Source organism: Euprymna scolopes, chromosome 5, assembly GCF_053919585.1.
Source record: "Euprymna scolopes isolate OS-2025 chromosome 5, ASM5391958v1, whole genome shotgun sequence".
Classification (NCBI taxonomy): domain Eukaryota; kingdom Metazoa; phylum Mollusca; class Cephalopoda; order Sepiida; family Sepiolidae; genus Euprymna; species Euprymna scolopes.
The window spans coordinates 990824-1017754 of NC_136486.1; the positions used below are offsets into that span (position 1 = coordinate 990824).

Below are 26931 nucleotides of genomic sequence, written 5' to 3' on the forward strand. Positions count from 1 at the left end.
TGAATATTTTTATAATTGTGTATAACAACTATTGACAATGACAAATTACACAGACAGTTTTTACCAAAAGGATAGATAACATTATTATTAGCTTGGTGCAAAAATAATGTCGTTTGCATTCAACTTCAAAAGATCATAACTCTGTTCATAATAAACTTTATTAATCGAAATAAGAACCAGTAGAATCGACACATTTTTGCTATCATGAAACAAGTTTATTTATCCCATTAGCATAGAAATCTGGAGTTCTGGAAGCTATGAAGTGATTGAAGGCCAATTCGGCGTCATCTCGGCTTTTGAAGCATTTTTGATGCAGGAAGTTGTCGAGATGCTTGAAAAAATGATCATCGGTGAGTTAGAGGTCCAGTGAATATGGCGGAAGAGGCAGAGTCTCGTAGCCCAATTGGTCCAGCTTCTGCAGGGGGAGTTGAGTACCATGTGTGCGAGCATTGTCATGGAGGAAAATTGGCTCCTTCATAATAACCAATCTCATGCACATACATTAGAACTTCTGATGAATTTCGTTAATTTCTCGGCAGTACTTCTCTGCCATTATCGTTTTGCCGAGATTCAAGAAGCTGTGATAGATGAGACTGGCTGCAGACCACCAAACAGCCACCATAACCTTTTTTTGTGCAATTTCGGCTTTGGGAAGTGTTGTTGGGCTTCTCCGGCATCATTGTGCTGAATGTCACCAGTTGTAGAGGATCCACTTCTCATCACACAACACAATCTGCTTGAGAAATGGGTCGTTTTTGTTGCACAGAAGGATGTAGAAGACACTTCAAAACAATTCTTGTGGCACTCATTTATCCAACTTTTTTGATTTCCCTATTTGCTTTAAATTGTGAATGACTGTTGCGTGTTCGACGTCGAGTTCAACAGCAACTTCCTGTGTGGTTTTGCAAGGATCAGCTTCAAGTAAGGCTTTCAAATGTCTGTTATCAATCGCAGTTGGCTGGCCATGACTATCTTCATCTTCGAAGCTCTCATCAACATAGTGAAATTTCTTGAACCAGCATTGTGCCACATTTTTGTTAGTGGTGACTGGCTCAAACGCATTATTGATATCACAGGCTCTCCTGGCAGCTTTTTGGCCTAGTTTGAACTGGAACAACAAAATCATGCAGATTTGAATTTTGTCCATGCTTTTGAAAACTTGCAAAAAAATAAATGAAAAGATTGAGAAAGGTAGGGTATAACATGATTCGATAAAGTGAAAAATGCGCTCCAAATGATATGTAACATGGCTATATATATCAATGAATTAATTCAGAAATCTATATAGATAAAAGGCAAAACGGCCAGCGTGTTTTTGTATGCCAACAAGAGGCTTTTTTCTTGGGGTTTCTCAACGAGGTTATATTTATTTAGAAGTTTCCTTATAATTCCTAGATTATAATATCTCATTCGAAAATGGATGAGGTCCCTACATTTATTTTGATCGACTTTTTTCAAAATCCCTGGTTCCCCATGTTTATCTTTCTCATATAAATAACGCAAAACTGATTAAAGCAAATGCAACTCCCTGGCCTTCTGGCCGTGACGTCCACAAAAGCAATCAGCTTCGATTAATGTAGGGGAAACCTCATGTCAGACAATCACTATTCATTTGGACATTGCCAGAGTTCCCCCTTTTTTTTGGGGGGAGCGTAATTTTCCCCAACATCATTGGGAAACAAATAAATAAAACGTCAGGAAGCCAGACGTTTATTTCTGCATCTGCGTGAACTCATTCACTTCTGCAAGTCAACTTTTTGATTAACATTGATAAATTTGAACACTTTTCACTTCCTTTGCCGTCATAGCATAGCGGTAAGATGTCAGCTTTTCTTTCTTTTCCACCTTCGCATCATGGGTTCGAGCCTGCCTTCCTACTACCACTTTTTTATTTTGCTTAACACACACCTCCAAACACCCGGGCAACACCGAGCACCCTGCTGGTCATATATAAAAGTAACCTATGTGAGAAAATGATATTGTTTTTGCACCAACCTAACACATAACCCTGCAAAGTTTTGTGCTTCCTTTAATAAAAGATGCTTTTCATTCGAAAAGGGAAAAGATCGTTTTCATTCCAAAAGGGTGAATTATATTTGGATATAATCATTTATTTTTATGCTGGTCCCTTCTTGGAGTTTGAGCACACTTTGTACAGGTCTACTTTTTGCTATTTCACCCCTTTGACTTTCATAAGTGTCAAATCAAAACCTTAGAATATAAGACCCCCATCTGTCTGCTAACACATTGGATTCAAACTCAACTGTGTGTGTATTTATAAACTGTCATGTTGCATATTTTGTTTATATTAAAATTCTTTTTTTTTTTGGGAACTATTTTAATAAATAAATTTTCATATGCCTATCCTATTTTTTCCTTGGACAATTCCTAGAAGTTTTTACATTCCACAGATCTAAGAAAAAGGTCAGAGCTTCCTCATTTTTTTTTACTTTGGTCAGTCTTTACCCACTGACCACTTCCTTAGTTCATTTAAACTGAATATCCTGTCCAGTTTCATGGCATATTCCTTTTGGGTGTAAATTACTTTTACTACGACCGATGTCAGCTGCTTCTATCCAACCACTCTTTTGTCATAATCTAATAGAGGCCCCTTTTGATTCTTATTAAAACTTGACGACTTTATGTCTTTGCTTCTTCTGACTTTCTCATTTTGCTAACAACTAGGCTGTTTGTATCCTAGTCATTTATATCATCACTCATTTCTATTCATTTAAACACACTACGTTTAAGGGTAAAAAAAACTTACCTACAATATTTCCAGTGGTCAACCTACAAGATACCATCTAATATGGTACCTTGTTACACTATATTTTATGCTTGGGATCATATTCGTTTAATACTTGTTACGTCCTGACAGGCTTTTTATTTTATTCTCTCTTTTTTTCTTTCTCTTATCTCTCCTGAGTAATTTGCATCATAATGACATTATTTTTTTATATCTTTCCGCCCCTTATGCCGTTTTGGAAAAGCATTCCCCAAAGCTGATCATCACAACTAGCTAGGACCATCTGCCTCCCTATGCTATGTGGAAAAGGAATTTATTCTGACTATTCTCAAGTCAAATACAATACACCAGCTTACCCAGACTCATAGCTTAAGTGGAAAATGGATTTTCATCCTTAGAACTTTCCCATTTCTGTTTCAAGTTTATCTCCTCAAGAGATTGGATACTTCCCCCCCCCCAAAAAAAAAAATGTTTGCAAATCACAGGAAAATAATAAAATAAGTTCCCTTCTAATCTCTTAACCTTAAGACTCTAACCCTGAATTTCTCTTAATTCACTCTTTATCTGTTTATTTTATTTTATTTTAATTAATATACAGTGCTAACCCTAATTGCATGACTAAAAAACTCAATACATTATGTATACAAAAATACAATCAATACATCACATTACACATGTCAATTACCATTTTACATGAATTATAGACAATTAACTTGATATTTTAGTTAAAAACTGAAAAAATGCATGCAATAAATCAAAGATTTCTAATACTCCCAATACATACAAAACATTCCTCTATTTAATTGGAATGCTTATTGAGATGAATATTATTTATTATTTTATTTATTACAAACTATTATCCTCATCTTTTAGTAATTTCACGACGTTTCATAATGTTTTGGCCAACTGTTCCTCTGACCTTCATCAGGTGGTAACTGCAACGGGATAGGAACTCCGAATCTCCTAACTGCATTCTCAGCAATTACTGTCATCCATAGTTGTTTTTTTGTCTCACCACGTTTTTGTCCAACTCAGGTTCTGATCGGCTTTGGGTAGGATTGAAACTGCTATCTTCAGACAATGCTCACCTGAAACTGCAGAGATTCAACGTCTCTATCCACTGCACCATGAGTCCCGAAGGGCAATCAAGGTTAGATATTTTGGTCTTATAAATCCACGTTTATTTATTATCAGATCTTACATTGTCGGGTCCATACCGAATGGTATATATCATTTAATTAATTTGAATGTTTATTGAGATGAGTATTATTTATTCATTTTTTTTTATTATGTAGATAGCGTTTCAATCCTACCCAAAGTCAACCAGAGGCTTAGTTGGGCAAAAACGTGGTGAGACAAAAATCAACTATGGAAGGCAGTAAGGAGATTTGGAGTTCCTATCCCATCGTGGTTACCACCTGACGAAGACCAGTGGAATAGTTGGCCAAAACGCCATGAAACAACTAAAAGATGAGGATAATAGTCTGCAATAAATAAAATGAATTTCTCTTTCTGTTTAGGAAAGTGTTGTCTGTTTATAAAGCAACAAAGCTCAATTATACCACCAGTCCAAACCTATAAAAATTCACATTCGTGATACAATATATATTCAGCAAAAAAATTCAATTGTCTTCTTTATTTAAATCTTAAAAGTTTAACTGAGAGAAAAGGCAAAAAAAAAAGAAGTTTATACACCAGTAAAAAAAAACTCGAAAGTTCAACAAGGTACGAATTCTATTTCACAAAACAAATTCAGAACATATTTTACTTTGAACAAAACACTGAAAGAAAACGAGCATTTTATTAAATCAACTGTAATCTTGACAAACAAATACTTTGATCGACAACTAGCTAAACATTTCAAACAATTTCAATAAATTTATTAATTCTTTCTTACATTTTTCTGTCTTACTTTGTGTCTGTGTGTGTGTCATCTTTTTACATTTTGTTTTTTTTTTTCTTAATTTTTGTATTGGATCAGCGTTTTCATTTTAATCTTTTTTCAATATTATTATCCCTTTTTTCTTTATGATGTGTGTGTGGTAGACCACCATTCTTCAACTCGAGGTTCTTTATGGCCCCATGTGGGAGAGCCTGTGATTTACAAGCACAAAAACAGGTCTGTTGTATAGTTGATGGTATATGAACAGGGTCTATATAACTAATACCTCTGTATTGTTGTGACGTGCCGATATGCGTACAAACATATATACACGTGTTTTAATATTATGTGATCAGCTATTTCGTGCTTCTTGAAGTCTACATTTTACTATTTCGTTCCTTTAACGTCCACAAGTACCGTGTCCAAACCTTGGCGCACAAGACCCCCGTCTTGTAACTACCGGCAGCTACTGCCCAGGGGTGAGCCAGTGAGCCACTGAGCCAGGAGCCACATTCACAAAAATAAAATGTGAACGGTTATTCAAAGAACAAGGGGGATGGGTTCCCTTGAAAAAAACATCACTTATTATTTTATTTTTTGCTTCTTAGTTGAAACATAGGTTAGAGATGAGTTGAACAAACCGTGTTTTAAATTGAACGGCCACGTGACCAATCTGCTTTCTGCAGGATCGGTCTGGGAGGAGAGGGTGCAATCTTTAATGGTGGACACGACGGCGACTTGGTGAATAGAAGAAGACCGCGAAACGGCCTGGCAGGCGAACTAGGGTAAATGCTCCCTTTATAATTATTATCAATGAACGATGAAAGAATTTAATCGATTTCTTTCTTAGTTTTCCTTGTGTATTGCTCGAGCATCGTTACTTCCCTTCTTCAATCGTTGTCTGATTCTCTTGTTTGTTTCTGCTCTCTTTTCTTACAGTTTTCACGGCGAATTAAGGAGATTAATTGCGAAATAAAATTCCTTATCACATCAGTATGAAAGCCTGGGTTTGTATTACTGTACACATAGATTCGAAAAAGTTGTCAAAAAACAAATATAGAACAAATAAATGTTATCAAAGGCAAGATAAGTTACTTTTCTACCTAACTGGATATAATTCACGTGTTTTTATTCAGTGTAACATGTTTATTCAGCTCGAAAAACATGCAATGTTTACCGATGTATTGGAAAATTCAAAATGGCAGCCGACTGTCTCTCGGAGAGGGTACGTTTGGGAAAAGGTATTATAAATAATAAACTAGACAAAATACTGTTAGAAAACAACCGAATACATGTCAACTTATGTCACGGTAACATATATTGAGCGAATTTCTAACAGTATTTTGTCTAGTTTATTATTTATAATACCTTTTCCCAAACGTACCCTCTCCAAGAGACAGTCGGCTGCCATTTTGAATTTTCCAATACATCGGTAAACATTGCATGTTTTTCGAGCTGAATAAACATGTTACACTGAATAAAAACACGTGAATTATATCCAGTTTGGTAGAAAAGTAACTTATCTTGCCTTTGATAACATTTATTTGTTCTATATTTGTTTTTTGACAACTTTTTCGAATCTATGTGTACAGTAATACAAACCCGAAAGCCTCAAGCCGTATCCTTTGTTTTTGTTTGTTGTTTTTTATATCCACGGCCGGGTACAGTTACATGTGTTGGGTATCGAACTAAATTCTACATGTACCTCTAATCGATCTCGTTATGTCATTAACTAGGTGTGTCGGAATTTGGGGGGAATTTTTAATACCCTTAACACAAAACTACGAATAAAATATACAAAATTCGTAATTTCTTTTTTTTTTAAAGTGGGTTGTATAATTTATTTATGGAATATACTTCCAAAATAAATTATTAATTATTTATTATTTATTTTTTTAAAAAGTGTTTACAAGGTGCATGCGCGCGCTCATGCAGCCATTTTTTCTATGTAATGAAATGAATTGAATTTTACGAGTTAAATTTTTTCAATTTATAAATCTATCAATATTTTCCTATTGATTCAATTTTTAAGATATTTTCAGATTTAATGTGAAATTTTATGTTCTTTCCAATAAACCGAATATAATATTCTAGGCAAACGCTTTTTTTAACCCCCCCCCCATCCCAATTTTGAAATGACTACTAAATAGGAAATAGTTAATTTTCTCACGTAAGGTTTATATATCACAAATTGAAGATAAGATATCAATAAATGAAATAATCTAATTTAAAACAAAAGCAAAAGAATAGTCATGTGCAAATCAAAAAAAAAAAAAAACTTGATTTTTTTTTAAAGTCAACCTTATTGGCAGCAGCGCTCTGTCGTATTTCGTTGATGACATGGAGTAGAGTATATTTAACACATATGGCATAAATGTGAGACCAACCCGATTGCTGTCAAAAGTTCTACTACAACTGACACATGTAGGTAGCAGGTGGGCATACTGGCTTCAATTTCTGTATTCTCGTTTTTGTCCATGATTTACATATTTTTTCCTAACGGCATCTGCTGCACCAACCACCACCTTCTAAGACATGTGATAAACAGTCTTTTCTTTCCAGTTATCATAATAATTGATGCTCTTTAGATGTCTCTTTGTTTTATAGTGTAATCGTGGGTCTCCAGCTTTTCTTTAATATTCAAATTTAAAATCGTTAAATACAATTTAGGCGCGCAGTGCAATTGATTGTTTCGGCACATTAAAAAAATGAAAAATGACACTCACGCAAATTCCGGCGTGACCTTTATATACCAAAGGTGCGGACCTAGTTGAAAGCACCCCATGTGATGTCTTCCATCCAATGGAATTCCTCCTAGGACATATTTTAAAACTGATTTCCTAGAGCTCGTTTGGAACCGATCAAATCGAATATAAACATGCACAAACACAAAATCTATCTCTTTAGTCTCTTAGCCTTTCGAGCATTCTTTCGTCTCTTTAAACTCTTCCGACTCATTCAACGCTTTCTCATAGGGACTTACCCCGCGTGCAAACATCAATTATTTCATTTCCACTGCTCCGCGCATTAATACTCTCTTTTAACAGACGAACATTAATATTGTCTATGTTACATATTTGAACATTCAAAGAACACAAAAAAAAAGAGACTCTCCATCTTTCATATGAACTAAAAAAAAAGAACTCTGAAATATTGAGAACTATGTTTTAACTTGTTATTGTTTGTTATTTCTATTCCGGAAATAAACCTCCGTTTGTGTTGCACATAAGATTTCTTATTTTTATTATTTGTGGAGGAAGTCAGTTCCCAAAAAAAGGCCAGGCGACCCCCACAGGCCTTATTTTAGTTGTCCATAGAAAATAGCTTTAGCTAATCTGCTGCTCTCCATACATATGTTATGTCCCATCCACCTAAGTTGACATCGAAGCAGCTCCAGAACGCCGCCATATGTGAAGGAAAAGGAAATTTATGTATCCTTCATCTATCCAAAAAGGAAAAGGTACTAGTACTCCTTGCGGAGTAAAGGCTTGGAGGTGTTATAGGAACTTACTCATAATAATTAGGTAGAAGTTACTTAACTCCGTTATTTGGAGGGGACTCTTGTAGCGAGCTACTACTACGATGCTATGCTGTATTCTCACCTTAGTTCTCTCTTTCTCCCTACTCTTTTCCTTCCTTTCTTTTTATACGTCATCAGAGGTTCCAGCCAATGAAAAGCGAGAACTGTGTACGTGGGACATTCAAGTGAAGGAAACGTCCTTACTTCAACGACGACTAGAGACAGCATCACACGCCACTCCTTAGCTCCCGTAAGGTAGCGAAAAGGAAACATTGAACATTAAACAAAGACTCTACAAAATGCACTGTCTCTTCTTTGTCACCCGAATTTCGGGAACACATATATATACAGATATATGAAAACCACTTAATTCGTTGCAAAGTCGCGTTACACATCCTCATTATTATTTGGAGACAATGTTTTCTTTAATCAGCATTCTTATTTTGTTCGTTGTTATTGTTTGTTGTTAGGACTTTTTAATAGTGAGAGTCTTAGAGTCTTATTAGAGTGAGTCTTAGAGATTGTTGTTGTGTCTTGTTATCGTGTTATAAAGAGATTCATATATATATAATGTTCATACTTAAAAGTGTAATAGAAGCTCTTTGAGTGATGAAACAGTGTTCAGACAGTCTTAGTGTTCACATTGTAGATATGAGATGTCGAGACGTGTATGTAAAGACATTTTAAAACACATGATGTACAAGACATATAATAACAATTTTCACTTTACCTTTTGGTAGAATTACAACACAAAGACGACGTTTATAAAAAACACATGATGGGTTTATTTCTTCTCCCGACCGGTCGTGGTTTTCTGAGTCAAGAATTCAAAGCTTCACATTCTAAGTTTCAAAAGTAACGGTCTCGCTTCTAGACGTTCGAATCCCATGTCTGGACTGTCGTCTGTCGTCCCCAGACTCTCTCCCAGTTTCTCCCACAGTTTCTCTAAAGTTTCTAACTATATCGAGAATTTCCCTTTTTCCATGACGTCATACACATGTTAAAACATGTGTCTTGTTTCACGTGTTCTGGAAATGCGTGTCCAAAACTTTTTCCTTTGTTTACAAAAGGAATTTTTAACCTATATTCCTAGTAACCTATATTTCCAATATGTTAAAACATGTTTATTAAATTATCCTATTGTTGCATTCCTCAATTGAATTTTCATAACAGAGTTGACAACGCACATTCTTTTCTTGAAACTATTTTATCTCTAAGCTAAACAATGGTTTGTTTTCATATTCCATTTGCTAATTCTCTCTCGTAATCTATTTCTAAACCTAAATTACGAGGTTCGAATTTCGTCTATTCTATTTCATTTTCATTTTAACTAAATCTCTCTATTTTTATACTTACATGAAAAGGGAACAGCCCTTATCATGTAACATATACAGATATATAAAAAAAACACTTAATTCGTTGCAAAGTCGCGTTACACATCCTCATTATTATTTGGAGACGATGTCTTCTTTAATCAGCATTCTTTTCAATTTCAGCGCTCCAGTTCGTTTTGGTATGAGAGGCGCCCTGAAGTGGGGGCCTACCGAAATGGTGACCCTAATTAATACCCCTTGTTAATGTATGGTAATATACCATATACTAACCCTAACCCTAACGCGAGACTACAGACTAAACAGTTGGAAAATCCGACAACTTTTGCATATATTTTCTTGTACAATATATTATTTCTACCTAATCCTGTGTTCGCGTCTTTATTAGGACAACTATGACTGGATTGAAATATTCTATGATGATGTAACGTGGCGCCTGTCAACATAAAACACATTTATGTTTGAAAATTCCAATTATTGTAAATTCCATTGTGATTGTAAATAGAAATAAATCACAACACAATTTCAACATAAATATTTTGAAGTCTTGTTTGTACTTATTACAGTTTTTCAACTACTCCATTAAAATTCCCCTGGGACTCATTAAATTGAACATTAATCTTCAATTTGATAAAATATTCTTGAAGGCCACAGTCGTAAAGTTGTAATAAACTTTTATCACAAAAATGTTTACATCTTTCTTATGTCCCTCAAATGAAAAATCAAAATTACAAGCATTTCTTTTTTCTAACGTGGACTCCAATCTATGGTAGCAATGTTGCGTGCGGGAAAAGGCTGTCTGTTTATATTGAGTCAATTTTCACATTTACGGCACATCAGCCCTTTTGAAGGATTTATAAAACCGAAGCAAAACGTACCTTTCATCTCATCTACGCATTTCTTTGCCGTGGAACAAAAACTCTTTCATGCATATCAAGAGATGGAAGTTTCATTTTTTCTAGACAATTGGAACTTTAGACAGTTTCACATCCCTGGTTCTTGTCATCCTTCAAAGGAGGGGATTCTGCTATCGATTTATCTACCATACATCGCTATTTCTCGTCGCTTCCACAAGAAGCCTTTCATATTTTCAGAATAACTTACTACTGTAAACTGTCGAACTCAAACTGCCAAACTGAAGACTATCTAGTCAACACATGCACGTCCCCTACTTATTTGAAGGTATATGTGTTGGGCGGTACACTCTGTTAACTGACTTGCACTCAAAATACACCCACTGATCTTTGGCGCTTGCCAATCTCGTGCAAACGCTTGCCGAGCTGGAGTCAACAAGCCTGATCTATGTCGCCAGCAACCTTTTTGCCCCCTTTGCACTCAACTTGACACAAGCAAGCTGGGTTCAAACTAGTATCGCATTATTGACACACAACAGTAAGTCACTGATATAAACGATCAACATCTTATGAATTATTGTACTACTATTTTCCTAGTTAGGGAATAGTAAAATCTAATCATACCAATAATAAAATATAGCATAGGTTTTGAAAGTTGTCTATGTTCCTTATACAAAAGAAATAGCTAGGCCGCTAACAACAACAACAACGACAGCACAACAGACGACCAGCCATTAACAGCCTCCGCCGAAATCAGCAGTAGCAGTAATGTCGGCGGCCGTCACGTGACTCCAGAGCCCCGTTGTAGGAAAGAAATTTTTAAAAAGACATCTTTTCTACAACAAAACAAAAACAACAAACTTTAATTTCCTGGAGAAACTTTGTGAAATACAAACAACGAACTCCTTCAGCATCGACTGTTTGTTAAGAACATATCCGAGAATTAATATTAACTGTTGTTTAGAAATAGAAACAGCTGCCTGCCCGTTCCCGGTGACTGGCAGCCTCCTGAATATCTCGGCGATATTTTTCACCGTTCGGCAGCTTGGTTTTTCGGCAAAGCTCCGCACTTTCTCACGGTTCCCTAACCGTTCGACGCTCGCGCAATTACTGTGACTCCAGTCTTTTCACTGTAGCAGTCCAGTCCACCACCACTACCGTGGCTCCGGTCTCCACGCCGTAGAAGTCCACCACCACTACCGTGGCTCCGGTCTCCACGCCATAGAAGTCCACCACCACTACCGTGGCTCCGGTCTCCACGCCGTAGAAGTCCACCACCACTACCTTGGCTCCGGTCTCCACGCCGTAGAAGTCCACCACCACTACCGTGGCTCCGGTCTCCACGCCGTAGAAGTCCACCTCATCACCACGCCTGTCCGTACCTGATGAACACTGAACCCTCAGTGTTGCCAATTCGTCGTCCGTACCTCTCATACACTGACACCTTTCTCAGTGACTGTCTGATCCGAGCGCCCGTCCGTACCTAATGAATACTGAACCCTCAGTGTTGCCAAGTGTCCGTCCATTCCTCTCTCAACCTGAGGCTAACGTATCAGTACTATCCCAGTCGGACCCAGGTCGACCAATCACCCGCACCAGTTACCACGCCGACTTCTCCGACGTCATCTCAGCATTCCAGCCTACGGCGAACCAACAAGCATCCCCCTGACAGAATACACCGGCGACGGATCCCGGACCAACGTCGCCCAGTGAGAAAATTCGCATTTGCCACCCTTTCGTTTGCTTAAATAAAAGGCGAATCTTCGTCTTTAACTAAACTACCCGAGTTTGTCATTCTTCTTTGCCTAGCATGCTGTTCGCCTTTTGCCTGTGTTTATTTTGTTAGTTGTTGGGTCGATTGTCTCCGGACGACCGGTCCCCGCAACAAAGTGGTGACCCCGACGTGATACTTAACATAGGCAAAAACAGCTGGCAGAGAAGATTGCTAAAAATACAGACGGACTCGACGCGACTTTCGATACGGGCAAACAACTGACACAGAAGATGGCGGAAGGCACCGAAGAATACGAAATTAACGCATCAACTCCCTTCATTCAACTACCGCCATATAACCCCGTGAACACCAGGAGTTGGTTTATTCAACTGGAGGCGATTTTTGCATCCAGGAGAGTCACACGCCAGGACACCAAATATGCCGCAGTGGTACAGGCCCTACCTGCAGCCGTTGTGGAAGAAGTGGAGGACATCCTGATGAATACACCCGAACACCTTCCGTACACCCACCTCAAAGATGCCATCCTTAAGCGCACAGGCCGCTCGGATGAAGATCTTATCAGAGACCTGTTCTCTCACGTGTCTCTCGGCGACAGAACCCCATCCCAGCTCTTGCGCCTTATGAAGAGTCGCCTCGGAAACAACACCATGGCCGAGCCTATTCTCCGAGGCCTATGGATGGATCGGTTGCCCTCGAACATCACTCAGGTGTTGGCCCTGGTTCCTATAGAAACTCCCCTGGAAGTGTTGGCTGATTCAGCAGACAAGGTCTATTCCCGGGGCCATGAAAGAGTCCACCAAGTGGACGACACCCACGAAAGAGTCCACCAAGTGGAAAGGACTCACCAAAGAGACCACCAAGGCGATAACAGCCCTCAAAGCCTTGCACGACGCTTCGAAGAGGAGATGGCTCAGATGAGAGCCGAACTCCAAGAGCTGAAACTCACCTTACTCCAGAGGCAACGAAACCCAGACACCCACACTCGCGGTCGAAGCCCAGCCCCACGCACGCGTTATAGAAGCCGTACCCGCAGTTCGAGCCAGAGACGGAGCTATAACCCCAACGAATGCTGGTACCATCAACGTTTCGGTGACCAAGCTCGCAAGTGTCAACCTCCCTGTACACGCCAAAGGACACAGGGAAACGAATAAACCAGCAGGCAGTGGCGACAACCCCTGCTGGTACACACATGCATAGTCGTCTTTTTTATGTGTGGGACCAGAACAATGGCCTAAGATTTTTAGTCGACACCGGTGCAGCCATCAGCGTCATACCACCCACCAACAAGTCAAACCTAAGACCCGCCCCATTTCAACTTCGGGCAGCAAACGGTTCCATTATAGAAACCTACGGGAACCGAGAACTAACTCTGAATATTAAGCTTAGGCGTGACTTCAAGTGGTCATTCACGGTGGCAAATGTCAAAACCCCCTTGCTCGGTGCTGATTTCCTGGCACACTACAACTTGACCGTCCACATGAAGACAAGGACCCTATCTGACAACACCACATCGCTCAAGGTTATAGGGACCCCATCAAGTTGCAACACAACCGGGATTAGCGTAACAACTCAACACGACCCACGCTACGCGGAAATCCTGTGCCGGTACCAGGACATCACTCAACCTATCAAGCCTACCGACACAGGAGAACATCAAATCCAGCACCACATAAAGACCACTGGACAACCCGCATTCGCACGGCCACGACGACTCCCCCCACACAAGCTGGCATATGCCAAGAGGGCTTTTGAAGAGATGTTGGCGGACAACACCCTCCGTCCCTCAGACAGTCCATACGCATCGCCACTACATTTGGTACCCAAGCCTGATGGGGAGTTCAGAGTCTGCGTGGACTACCGAAAACTAAACGCATCCACAGTGCCCGACCGGTATCCAGTTCCACACATCCACGACTTCGCATCAGGCCTACAGGGGGCTCGTATCTTTTCGAAGATCGACCTGACCAAGGCATACTACCAGGTACCAGTTGCTCCAGAGGACATACAGAAGACAGCCGTTACAACCCCTTTCGGACTGTTTGAATTCTTAAAAATGCCCTTTGGACTACGTAATGCAGCCCAGACTTTTCAAAGACTTATGGACGAGGTTCTGCGTGGCCTGCCATACGTCTACGCCTACATAGACGACATCTTGGTGGCCAGCAGAGATGTGGAGACCCATGCAAAACACCTGGAAGAAGTGTTTCGCCGTCTGAAACACTATGGACTCCGAATCAACCCAGACAAGTGCGAATTCGGAGCACAGCATATAAACTTCCTAGGACACCACACCGATGCTCATGGGATCACTCCACTTCCGGCGAAAATAGAAGCGATACGGGATTTTCCCATGCCAACATCCATAAAACAATTACGACGTTTCTTGGGCATGGTAAACTTTTACCGACGTTTCATCCCCAAATGCTCAGATCTCCTCACACCCCTGACAAACGTCCTCCAGAGAAAAAACAAATCCATCACTCTGGAAGGGGAACAAGAAAAAGCCTTTTACGCAGCAAAAGCTGCTTTAGCAAACTTCACAAAGTTGGCACACCTGAACGAGGACACCTGGACGCACATCTATCTCACTACAGACGCCTCAGATACTGGAGTAGGAGCTATCGTGGAACAGGAGAGCGAAGACCAACGCAAACCTATAGCCTTCTTCTCCGCTAAACTTTCACCAGCTCAGTCGAGATATAGCACTTTCTCCAAAGAGCTTCTAGCAATCTACCTCGCTATCAAGCACTTTCGCCACCTACTCGAGGGCCGCAGTTTTACTGTTTTAACAGACCATAAACCCCTGACAACCTCTCTGTCCAACAACTCGGACAAATATTCTGCCCGTGAGATCAGGCACCTGGACTACATCTCCCAGTTTACCTCCGACATTCAATATGTCAAAGGCGAAAATAACACTGTTGCTGATGCCTTGTCCAGGTCCAACATCAACGCCTTGGAAGACAGCCCGCTCAGCCAGGACCGGATAGCAGAGGCACAGGACTCCGATACAACCCTCCCAGATGTGTTGGCAAACACATCCCTGCAGTTAAAGGAATTCCCGGCTCCCTTCAGTAGCAGAACCATTTACTGTGACACCAAACTGAGCCATCCCAGACCTTACATACCTCCAGCACTCCGGAGGCAGATCTTCAACCATCTCCACGGGATGTCACACCCCAGCAAACGGGCCACAGGAAAACTTATCACCGACCGCTTTGTTTGGCCGAATATGAACGCGGACATCCGGAACTGGGTGTCAACGTGTCTTGAGTGCCAAAAATGCAAGGTACACAGACACACAAGATCCCCACCAGGCACATTCAGCAATCCCGATGCTCGTTTCAGTCACATTCATATCGACATAGTCGGGCCTCTTCCAATGTGCCAGAATTACCAGCACCTTCTCACTGTTGTGGACCGTTTCTCCAGGTGGCCAGTGGCAGTTCCCATCAGAGACACCTCGGCTAACACGGTAGCAAAGGCCGTCCTGCAAGAGTGGATTGCAGTATTTGGTGTGCCCGGCATCATCACCACAGACCGCGGTGCACAGTTTCAGTCCCTACTCTTCCAGGAGTTTACCCAACTACTTGGCGTCAAGCACATCAAGACCACAGCCTATCACCCTTGCGCCAACGGCCTCGTGGAAAGATTTCATTGGACCCTGAAAGCTTCTCTGACCACAAGACACCCCACCAACAACTGGGTGGACGAGCTACCTCTTATCCTCTTGTCAATTCGAAACTCACTGAAAGAGGACCTAGGTTGTTCCCCAGCAGAAGTAGTCTTCGGCACGACACTTTCTCTACCTGGCCAATACTTCGAGGATACCACGCCCAAACTTACTTCGGCAAGTCCTTTCACTCAAGAGCTACGCCATAAAATGTCCCAACTCCAGTACTCACCACCCAGGCAACCATCATCACCAACCGTCCACATCCCTCACCAGCTGCAGGATTGCGAATATGTCTTCGTACGAAACGATGCAGTAAAGAGACCACTAATACCAACATACCAAGGTCCATTTAAAGTCCTGCAGCGTACTGAAAAACATTTGACCATCAACCGAGGAAATCGGAACGACACCATTTCGATCGACAGAGTTAAACCAGCTTTCCTGGAAAAGACATCGCAAGGGGCAGAACCCGTCTTAACTCACCCAGACGCCGAACCAGCCCCAACAACAACACAATCACAGCCAGCTCGCCAAGAGACAGACCAAACGCCAGAAGCGTCCAGCCCTCCCACCAAACACACCAGGCGTGGAAGAGAGGTTACCTTTCCAAGTAGATATAAGACGTACATCTACTACTAGCGGATTATACCCAAGTATCCAGAGAGAGGGCATGACCATCAAAAAAAAAGAAAAAAAAAAAAAAACCATCATATTTGTAATTGAGTATGATCAATTATCCAGGGAGAGGGCCTTGTCGTGGCTAGGCCGCTAACAACAACAACAACAACAACGACAGCACAACAGACGACCAGCCATTAACAGCCTCCGCCGAAATCAGCAGTAGCAGTAATGTCGGCGGCCGTCACGTGACTCCAGAGCCCCGTTGTAGGAAAGAAATTTTTAAAAAGACATCTTTTCTACAACAAAACAAAAACAACAAACTTTAATTTCCTGGAGAAACTTTGTGAAATACAAACAACGAACTCCTTCAGCATCGACTGTTTGTTAAGAACATATCCGAGAATTAATATTAACTGTTGTTTAGAAATAGAAACAGCTGCCTGCCCGTTCCCAGTGACTGGCAGCCTCCTGAATATCTCGGCGATATTTTTCACCGTTCGGCAGCTTGGTTTTTCGGCAAAGCTCCGCACTTGCTCACGGTTCCCTAACCGTTCGACGCTCGCGCAATTACTGTGACTCCAGTCTTTTCACTGTAGCAGTCCAGTCCACCACCACTACCGTGGCTCCGGTCTCCACGCCGTAGAAGTCCACCACCACTACCGTGGCTCCGGTCTCCACGCCGTAGAAGTCCACCACCACTACCGTGGCTCCGGTCTCCACGCCGTAGAAGTCCACCTCATCACCACGCCTGTCCGTACCTGATGAACACTGAACCCTCAGTGTTGCCAATTCGTTGTCCGTACCTCTCATACACTGACACCATTCTCAGTGACTGTCCGATCCGAGCGCCTGTCCGTACCTGATGAACACTGAACCCTCAGTGTTGCCAATTCGTCGTCCGTACCTCTCATACACTGACACCTTTCTCAGTGACTGTCTGATCCGAGCGCTCGTCCGTACCTAATGAATACTGAACCCTCAGTGTTGCCAAGTGTCCGTCCATTCCTCTCTCAACCTGAGGCTAATGTATCAGTACTATCCCAGTCGGACCCAGGTCGACCAATCACCCGCACCAGTTACCACGCCGACTTCTCCGACATCATCTCAGCATTCCAGCCTACGGCGAACCAACAAGCATCCCCCTGACAGAATACACCGGCGACGGATCCCGGACCAACGTCGCCCAGTGAGAAAATTCGCATTTGCCACCCTTTCGTTTGCTTAAATAAAAGGCGAATCTTCGTCTTTAACTAAACTACCCGAGTTTGTCATTCTTCTTTGCCTAGCATGCTGTTCGCCTTTTGCCTGTGTTTATTTTGTTAGTTGTTGGGTCGATTGTCTCCGGACGACCGGCCCCCGCAACACTTTATTAATTATTCATAGAGATCAGTAATAGAATTTTTTATTGACACACAACAGTAAGTCACTGATATAAACGATCAACATCTTATGAATTATTGTACTACTATTTTCCTAGTTAGGGAATAGTAAAATCTAATCATACCAATAATAAAATATAGCATAGGTTTTGAAAGTTGTCTATGTTCCTTATACAAAAGAAATATAAATGCAAACATTCTATTACTGATCTCTATGAATAATTAATAAAGTAACTAAATTTTCGAGAGAGATTATTATTTATCTATAGTTTCAATTTTGTATGAATAAATAAACACAGTTATATGCGGATAAAAGAATTTTATTTTCAATTGATAATATATTTGAAGTATTCAATATGTCTGACCCGGTAAACATGTAAAAGGTGTTGAGTTTGTTCCATTGGAGCGAGTAGAGAGCCAATTATTCACTGTCATAGAGCAGCTATGCTTTCAGCAAAGAGTTTACACAGGATTGATATTGTTTGTAATACATAAAGAATTGCTTAGTTCGATGAATCCACTTGGAAAGGATATAGATTTTACTTTAAACTAGAGTAATCAACACAGTGGTAGCCATGTGTGGTAAAAATGCATATTACTGAAGCTCTGCATGCAATTACAATAGAAATTATCTTGATATTTTAAAAGAACATTAATAAGCATAGAAGATATTCCCAACAGTCAACAATTTCTAATTTAATAAAAGTTATGATAGATATCTAATTTGTTGATTTATAAAGTATACAGACATCTAATTATTCATTTAAGTATCGGTTAACTATATTTGGGTAGGTTTTACTGGATTCTGTTTGATTCAAATATCTAAATAAAGCTGTCCCTTTAATTATCAATCTCATTAGAATCCATCAACATTGCCTATTAATATAATTGGTTTCCTCATGTAGACTACTTTGTAGCTTTGCCGAAACAATCTTATTTTGGCTTTCACACACGTTATTTAATATTCGGTGCATGGTTTAATTTTCATTTTATAGGATTCAAAGATATAAGTCTTTACTCGTTAATTATCTGTGTTGGAAGGGAGGTCTACTTCTGTCGAGGTATTCTGATAGATTTCTGTGCCAAGAGACTAAGCACATGTAAGGCTATTCGATTATGTGCAGGAAACGGTTTTATCCACTCATGGGGTTAAATTTGATGATGTTCAGTTTATATCCCAACAAAGAGAAGTTGTCCTTCTCAGAACTTCTATCTGTATGTTACAAGATTGGTCTTAAATGGGTTGTGTCTTGGTATTTATAACATTTTGTCTGCATTAAGCAAATTGCCTGAACCACAATCGGAATAATACAGTTCTAATAATATGCTGTCCGAATGTGTAATCTAAAATTACATTTAAATAATACAGATGATCAAGTTATTTTAAAATCATAAATTTAAATAATGTATTGCAGATATATAGCATTGTTTAAAAAAACTGATTGTTATTGGTGTGATTTTTGTATATGTCACTAAACTTTATTTAACAAACGAAATTTTTGAAGAATATAGCATTTTCCTTTTTTTTTCAATGTCTTATCATTTTGATCTAGTTGGGGATAGGGCATCCTACTGAACGATAGACATTCAACAACAACAGAGAGATCTTAAGTATTTTCTTTTGTGATGATAAATATTCACAAAGTTCATAAGAATATCCATATGTATTACAGGTATTTGTGCTAATCAGTATCACTTGTTTGGAATTCTAGCAACAAGAATATCAACATGCATTAGAAGTATATAGCTTTCTTCCCATGGTACTGTCGATAAGTATCACATAATGTGAATGTACATACTTTACAAAAAATGACTTTGTTCTACTATGTCATTTTGTTTATGAGTCTTTATTAAAGTTGATCAAAAGTATAGTAATATTCATATATTTTACCAGACTATATTTTTTTCGTTTTTGAATTTTTTTCATTTTATTTTAACTGGGGTTGGGAAATATTACCGAAAGCCAAACATTCACCTACTATGTCATACATTCCAATCGAGAGATCTTTTTAATAGTCTAACTCTCCTTTTAAATACAGTGACTTCCTAATTGTCTAATTAAACTTGATTTTTCAGAACAAAAATATATACACATATTCTACAAGAATATGTATTCTTTTAGATGTTATTTTATTTGTACGTGGGTGGAGCATCCTATTGGATGTCAAACATTCACATTTTTCTTTTTTTATTATTTTATTTTGGTTAGTTTTATGACATCAAGGGGTTCCATCCTGGAGCTTACACGATTTCATTATGATTTGAATTTATATATGAGGGCTCTTTTAAGAATAAATGCTGTTTCCTTTATGGCTGCTATCTGTGTTTTGTAACAGCTTAGTTTTCTAGGGATTGTTTCCAAGTACTTCATATTTTTTTTATTAGGCCAGTTGCTCCAATCACAACTGGTATAATGTTTATTTCTTGAAGGGACCACGTCGTTTTTAAATCATTCTTTAAATCCTTATATCTTTAAAATCTTTTTCCATTGTGCTCTATTAAGATCATAGTAATTTGGGTCAGTATATCGATAATGAACGCAGTTCTTTCAGGCTTGTTCCATATTATATTACAATGTCTGGTTTAATGGCCTTGTCCTTTTTTGTATGAGTACTGATATGTCTAATTAAATTATACTTTTGAGCACTAGAATAATCACATATCTCACATGAATATGGCTTTTCTCCACTGTGAGTAATCATATGTTTCACTAAACTTGATTTTACAGAACACAAATATCCACATACATTACAAGAATACGGCTTTTCTCCTGTGTGAATTCTTAGATGTTTTACCAAATGTGATTTTTCAGTACAAGAATATTCACATATTTGACATGAATATGGCTTTTCACCAGTATGTGTTCTCATATGTTTCACTAAATTTATTTTTTGTGTACAAGAATATTCACATATTTTACAAGAATGTGGCTTTTCCCCAGTGTGAGTTCTCGTGTGTGTCACTAATGATGAGTTAACAGAAAAAGATAATCCACATATTTTACAAGAATATGGTTTTTCACCAGTGTGAATTCTAATATGTTTTACTAAATGTGATTTCTCAGTGCAAGAATATTCACATACATTACAAGAATATGGCTTTTCACCAGTATGAGTTCTAAGATGTTTCACTAAGGTAATTTTTTGAGTACAAGAATATCCACATATTTTACAAGAATATGGCTTTTCCCCAGTGTGAGTTCTCATATGTACTACTAAATGCGATTTTGTAGAACAAGAATATGCACACACATTACAAGAATGGGGTTTTTCTTTTCCATGAACCTGCATGTTTCACTAAAATTGATTCCTTGAATTAAGGTCATCACAAAAAGCTTTCAAGATCGCATTTCATTCAGTCTTCTCTCTAGTGTGAATCTTCACGTGTTACTACATTAGCTTTTCTGGTAAATGAAACGCAACAACCGAAACATCATATATATATCGTTTTTATACTTTTAGTTGCTATTACACAAATATAAAAACTATCTTTGAGATGTGTAACTTTTCTCTACAATTTTGACGGATTTATTAATAGTTAATTATGATTTATTAATACTGGCATCCAGAGAAACACTTTGTAGAGATGGATTGTGGTCTTTCACATAAAAGTATAATTTTTTATTTGTAAACTAGTAGTATCTAGATCAATTTTTCACATGAGTTATAGCTTAATAATATAATTTTTTTACAGAAAATCTTGAAGAAAATGATCAATTCCAATTAACCAAAGGCGTTCAAGCAGGAAAATCTGCAAATAAAAACATTTAATTTTTAGTATTCACATTCAGTTTTTTAATTATCACTCATATTATTGAATTGAACTCAACTTCTAGAGTAATTCACTATTTAAAATCGAAACAAAAATACAAGAAAAATGTATTGTCTTATTTGGCATAGAGCCAGTCTTTATTAAGTCTTATAGTGAATTATAATTTAATTTTTTTTATTTTAACAGACAGAATAACAAACAAGAAACTTATATATAAATTCAAATAATTATTGTTCAAATATATGGATAAAATGAATGTAAAACTAATATTTTATAAGTGCTCAATATAATTTAGAGCTTTATAAAAATAAACTTATATAAATATAAGATGAACATATGTATTAACCAACGTTTGTTGATATTAATTACCTCGGAGTTGTAAGATGAAGTAAACATAAAATTTTTTAATTAAACAACATTCAATGATTTAACAGTGTTTTCTCGATGAGTTAGGACTGAAATAATGTTTGTCAGCGTTTTAAACGAACTATCAAAGTTTAACTAATTAGTAACTGTTTAGTAATTTGAAAGCAGATAAGAATAAAGACTATGAATAAGATTTTTATGCATAATGTGATTTTACAGAAAATAATTTCAATTACAGGAGATAATTTCCATAGTACATTTGATAATGGATAACATAATTGCTTTCTGATCAAATTCTCAGTGAAAGATATTTGATTTATTGAAATACAATACATTATTTTAGGGATAGATATACACTAGGTGAAAAAAGCTTTATAAGATTATACCAAAACTTGAAATGTAAGAAATAACAATTCCTATTCAAAGTAGAACAGAAGTTAAAATGTTGGAAATGTAATGTCTAAAATCAAAATGCCTGAAACATGTACATGTGAAGAGCAAGTTTAATGAGGTTGTGTAAATAATGTGTGGTGGGAGTCTCACTACACTATACAACATGAAAGGGGGAAAAGACAGAGGTGTAGTCAATTTATATATCCTTTGATGATATGCCGATTTCGATTCAATGACAATTGTGGCTTGTGAGGAAGAGACATTTCCAAGACCTTTCAATGTAGGATAAAACCAGGATTTCTGAAGGGAAAATTTTTAAATTTCTAACAATACGTTAAAAAGTACAAAAATAACTATAAACAGACTCATTTGCATTCAGTTATGAGCTTTTGAAGTGACATGCAATATACGACCTTCTTCTTAAAGGAGGAGATAATGCTTGGACACATGAGTGGTGTAGGTTCAAATCGAACCAAACCTCATTCCAACAAATAAAAAGCTGTTTGGAGACAAAACAATTTCTTGATTGCTGGATAGATGCTTAGAATTCATCCGATTTGTTAAATACTCTTATCTCTTATTTGTTCAAGTATGGGTAAAATTATATTACACGGTGAAATGATAAAAGTGTTGCCTTTAAGAAAACAACACTACAGCTTTATTTTAAAAATTTCATTGAATCGATTCAGGTAATTTGATTATGTAGTAGAGCTGACATCTATTCAATGTAGCCGCCTTCAGCCTTAATCACCGCCTTGATATGGATGCTGAAACTGGGAGGATGCCTTTTCCACAAGTGCCAGCAGGAGCTTGGCGAATATTCAGTGCATGGCGGCGTTTGATGTTGTGGGAGGTCATGTTGGTATTCTTGATGTATGATCATACGAAATAGTCCAGTGCATTCAGGTCGGGGAAGGATGGGGGCCAGTGAGAGAAGGTTACAAAGTCATAGCACTTCTGAAACCAGGCCTGGGTGTCTTTGGACTTGTAGGCCAGCACCGAGTTCTGCTGCCACAACCAAGGTCTGCCAGCAGCCACCTGATTGCATCAGGGGGTCACTACACTCTTCAGCACATCCAGCTACACTTTGGTGTTGACTTTCAAGCCGATTTTGACGATGTTAGGTTGCAGGATGTCGCCCTCACTTGAAACCACAGCAAAGACCATAACCATAGATAAAAACATTGTTTTCCTCACTTCTGGGCACGTTCCTGTTATTTATGGCAATCCAGCGATGCATTTTGAGGGTTCTGGCAATGGCCCTGTTATCATAACTTGGATCGGTAGAGAGCATGAGTTGTACAGTGGCACGTCTTTGATCTCGTTTATTGTGTCACGTTCAGACATGATAGAAGGTTCCTATCACTCTTGGGATTTTTACACGTAGCCAAATAGTAGATGGCCGGCAACAAAAAAGAAAACCAGTTTTCACCAAACGGAAATGGAATCATGTCTTTTCTAGAGCGACAATTTTATCGTTCAACCATGTATTATTGTATGATGCCTAATTATTCAAATTAGTTACAGGAATACATTCAAACCTCTTTATTTGTTCGTTTTTTTAACAGAGAGAGAGTGAGAGAGAGAGAGAGAGAGAGAGAGAGAGAGAGAGAGAGAGAGAGAATTACAAAAGTCAGAGACTAAAAAATAAGGCCAGGATTTTTGTTGTCAAATAAAACACAGTGAGTCAATGATTAGCTAAGATGAATAACCTCTAACTACTTTTGGCCTTGTGTCACATTTTATATGGAATGCTCTCATATATAAATCTTTTGCAAGTGAAAAAGAGAATGATGGATGGGAACTTAGTAAAAGATAGTAATATGATAAGATTATTTAAACTAAAGCTAATTAATACAATCAAAATACATTGTTTAAACTTAGTCCTAAAAGTAAGTAATGTTACTCATAAATTAAGTGAGATTAAAACATAGGATTTTTACATTATTTTCAAGAAGTTAAACATTTATTTTAACCTTAATTTAAACCTTTTGATGCACAGCATTGTCTGCTTTGTTTTAAATTTTCATAGATTTTAAATTGTAAACTGGTTTGATCATTTCCAGAACTGACACACGGTTCTACATAGATAATCTAGTTGGAGTATCTGTTTCAGTCAATAAAATGGCATGTGCCATTATAGTTTTTATGCCCCAAAACATTATAAATATACCAACTGGTACTAATCTCAGACGCCTCTCATAGTATTCCATATTAGTGTTAAGCACTCGTTCTCTTTGTATTTCGTCTTGTAAATACTTTTCTTAGTGAACTTTCTAGGCCAAAATACATTGAACAAATTTTTAAAAATTAATTGTCAGTATTACTCCAATTATATTGGCACTTCTCCATCCGATATGATTTCTAAGAAAACAATGAATTCTACAATAAAAACAAAAATAACGAATAGTGGAAAAAGAATAATGTTTTTTTTTTTCTGTAATGCCCATTAAATTCCACTCAGTAAATTAAATTCAACTTATTTAGGCGATTACATGTAATTAATATATAAAAAAGACATATAGAAAAAAGGATTTTTACAATAAAAATACATTTTATAATGAAGGATTACTTCCCTGTATAAATGTACCATCAAATGAGTATGCATTTCCTGGCCAGTTAGTGTTAAATAGAGATATGTAATCGATTTATTTTTTAATTATTTGGAGGTAAATTTGTGCGAGATGAATTGAAATATGGGTTAATTAAGCTTAGAATTGGGACGAGGGGCGCTTGCCAAAGTAGTCTGAGGGAATTTTATATTTAGAGAAGCAAAATATATTTAATGAATTGTTGATATTTCATGTGCTGAAGTTTCTTCTTTAATTTTGTGGTTTCTTTTGCTATTTTTTAGTGATTTAGATATTAAAAGAAAGTTTTTTTCCTTTTCAAATTAACATAAAGTGTTTTTGTTTGCACAGACGAGGATTACGTTAAAGAAAGGAAGTTTATTACTTTCATTTTAGAGGGAGGAAACATGGACAATAGAAGCTATACAATTAAGGTGGAGTGTTAATGTGTTTTGCTTGTTCACTAGATTTTATTTCATGGGCAATTTTGGGTAATATTTCTGATGACGACCAAAGAAAATGTCTCTTAGCACAAAATAATGTGAAAGGAGAAAAGTGACAGAGAAGTATTCAATTAATATATCACTTCATGATATGCTTCTTGCAGTTTAACAAAGGCGGTAAATACATTGGATAATAACAAGGACAATCGTGGCTTGTGAGGAAGAAGCAAGGACGATATGACTAGAACGAGTACTTTGTGAAAAGTAGTCTGAGATGTCGGAAATTTTCTGTCTCTATGTCTATCCTTGTGGCCATGTCACTAGTAAGGGTGCTGGAGGTAAACGTTTTCATCTGGGCTGATGTTAACCGCCTGATAGTCAGGAACCCGAACCTTGGATTAACCACTAAGGAGGCTGTCCTATCAGCAGGTGCAAAGTACTGAGGCTGCTGTATTGCCATTTGGTGAATGGATTCTGGACCATGCAGTAGTCTCTGATGGGGCCTCTTGATGCCATACTAGTGGGTAATTGTTACGGCTTTACCTTATTATGTGCTACAAAAACAAATTTCTCGTCTTTCCTGTCTTACTTTCCCTTTCTGTTCTGCTCTAACCAAGTATGCTGACCTGTTCCACAAATCCCGAAATCCTCAACATGAAATATCTCAAAAAAGAAAACACAAATAAACCTAGACCCCCATCCTCCAACGTAGACCCCTACTACCATGTCTCCTTCTCCAACATCAGAGGTCTACGTTCTAACCTTCCAGAGGTTGAAACCCAATTACAGGAGACGAAACCTGACATATTCTTTCTAAGCAAAACTGGAATAGGGCCGACCACCTCCCTAGATGAGTTCATAAATAAAGGATACTCTAACTTAACATCTAAATCTGACCCCCAAGATCGCCACGGGCATGGAATATGTGCCTACATTAAAGATGGCTTTCCGTATGGCAGGGATATCTCCAGAGAAGACCCTAATCTACCTTATATGTGCTTCCGGGTTGCACTTGCTTACACCACTGCATTTATATTTGCCCTCTATCGCCCCCACAACAGCGAAGTTACTGTCTTTAAGAGTATATCAGAGAAAATTGACCACATCCTGTCTGCTTCCCTCGGCTAACATTCACAATTGCGGTGACTTCAATGTCCATAATGTGGAATGGCTGACCCACTCAAATTAGACTGATGATGAGGGGAGGTTCTGTCATGATTTTGCCATTGCCTATGACCTCATTCAGATTGTTCGCGAGCCCACCTGCGTGCCCGACACTACAGGTCAGTACGCAAGCCTTCTAGACCTTTTTCTATCCACTTCCCCTGAGCTTGTAATAAAATGTGTAAGGAAAGTCCTTTAAAAAAAAAGAATTACTGCGCCCTCTGTAGATGTATAAGGAAAAATTCAAGATGGCGCCCGACTCTCTCTTTAACACGGTAAGTTCAGGAAAAGATGTTATAAATGTTGCAGCAATTCAATAACCATTATACACCGGTTCTGCACGGAATCCAACTAGCAAGGTACCTAGACGGACGCGAACGGTTACTCAGACCGGACTCAACAACGGTAAAATATCCTCACACGGCACGAGAAGCAACAGCAACACGATTCCCCGACCAACTCAATCGTCGCTCTCCTAAC

General features: G+C 38.3%; 1 protein-coding gene across 3 annotated transcripts in view; it reads right to left on the reverse strand.

Annotated features, from left to right (window-relative positions):
• The window catches only part of LOC145276674 (uncharacterized), a 61451-nt gene that overhangs the window by 24276 nt on the left and 10244 nt on the right, over positions 1–26931 (reverse strand). For 2 of the 3 annotated variants that reach the window (XR_013867982.1, XR_013867981.1), the window contains one exon: positions 18058–21494. The exons of the other annotated variant lie outside the window; for it this stretch is intronic. The gene's annotated coding sequence lies outside the window, so the exon portion shown is untranslated. Of the gene's footprint in view, positions 1–18057; positions 21495–26931 lie in introns of those variants that run through there. 3 annotated transcript variants of the gene reach the window in all.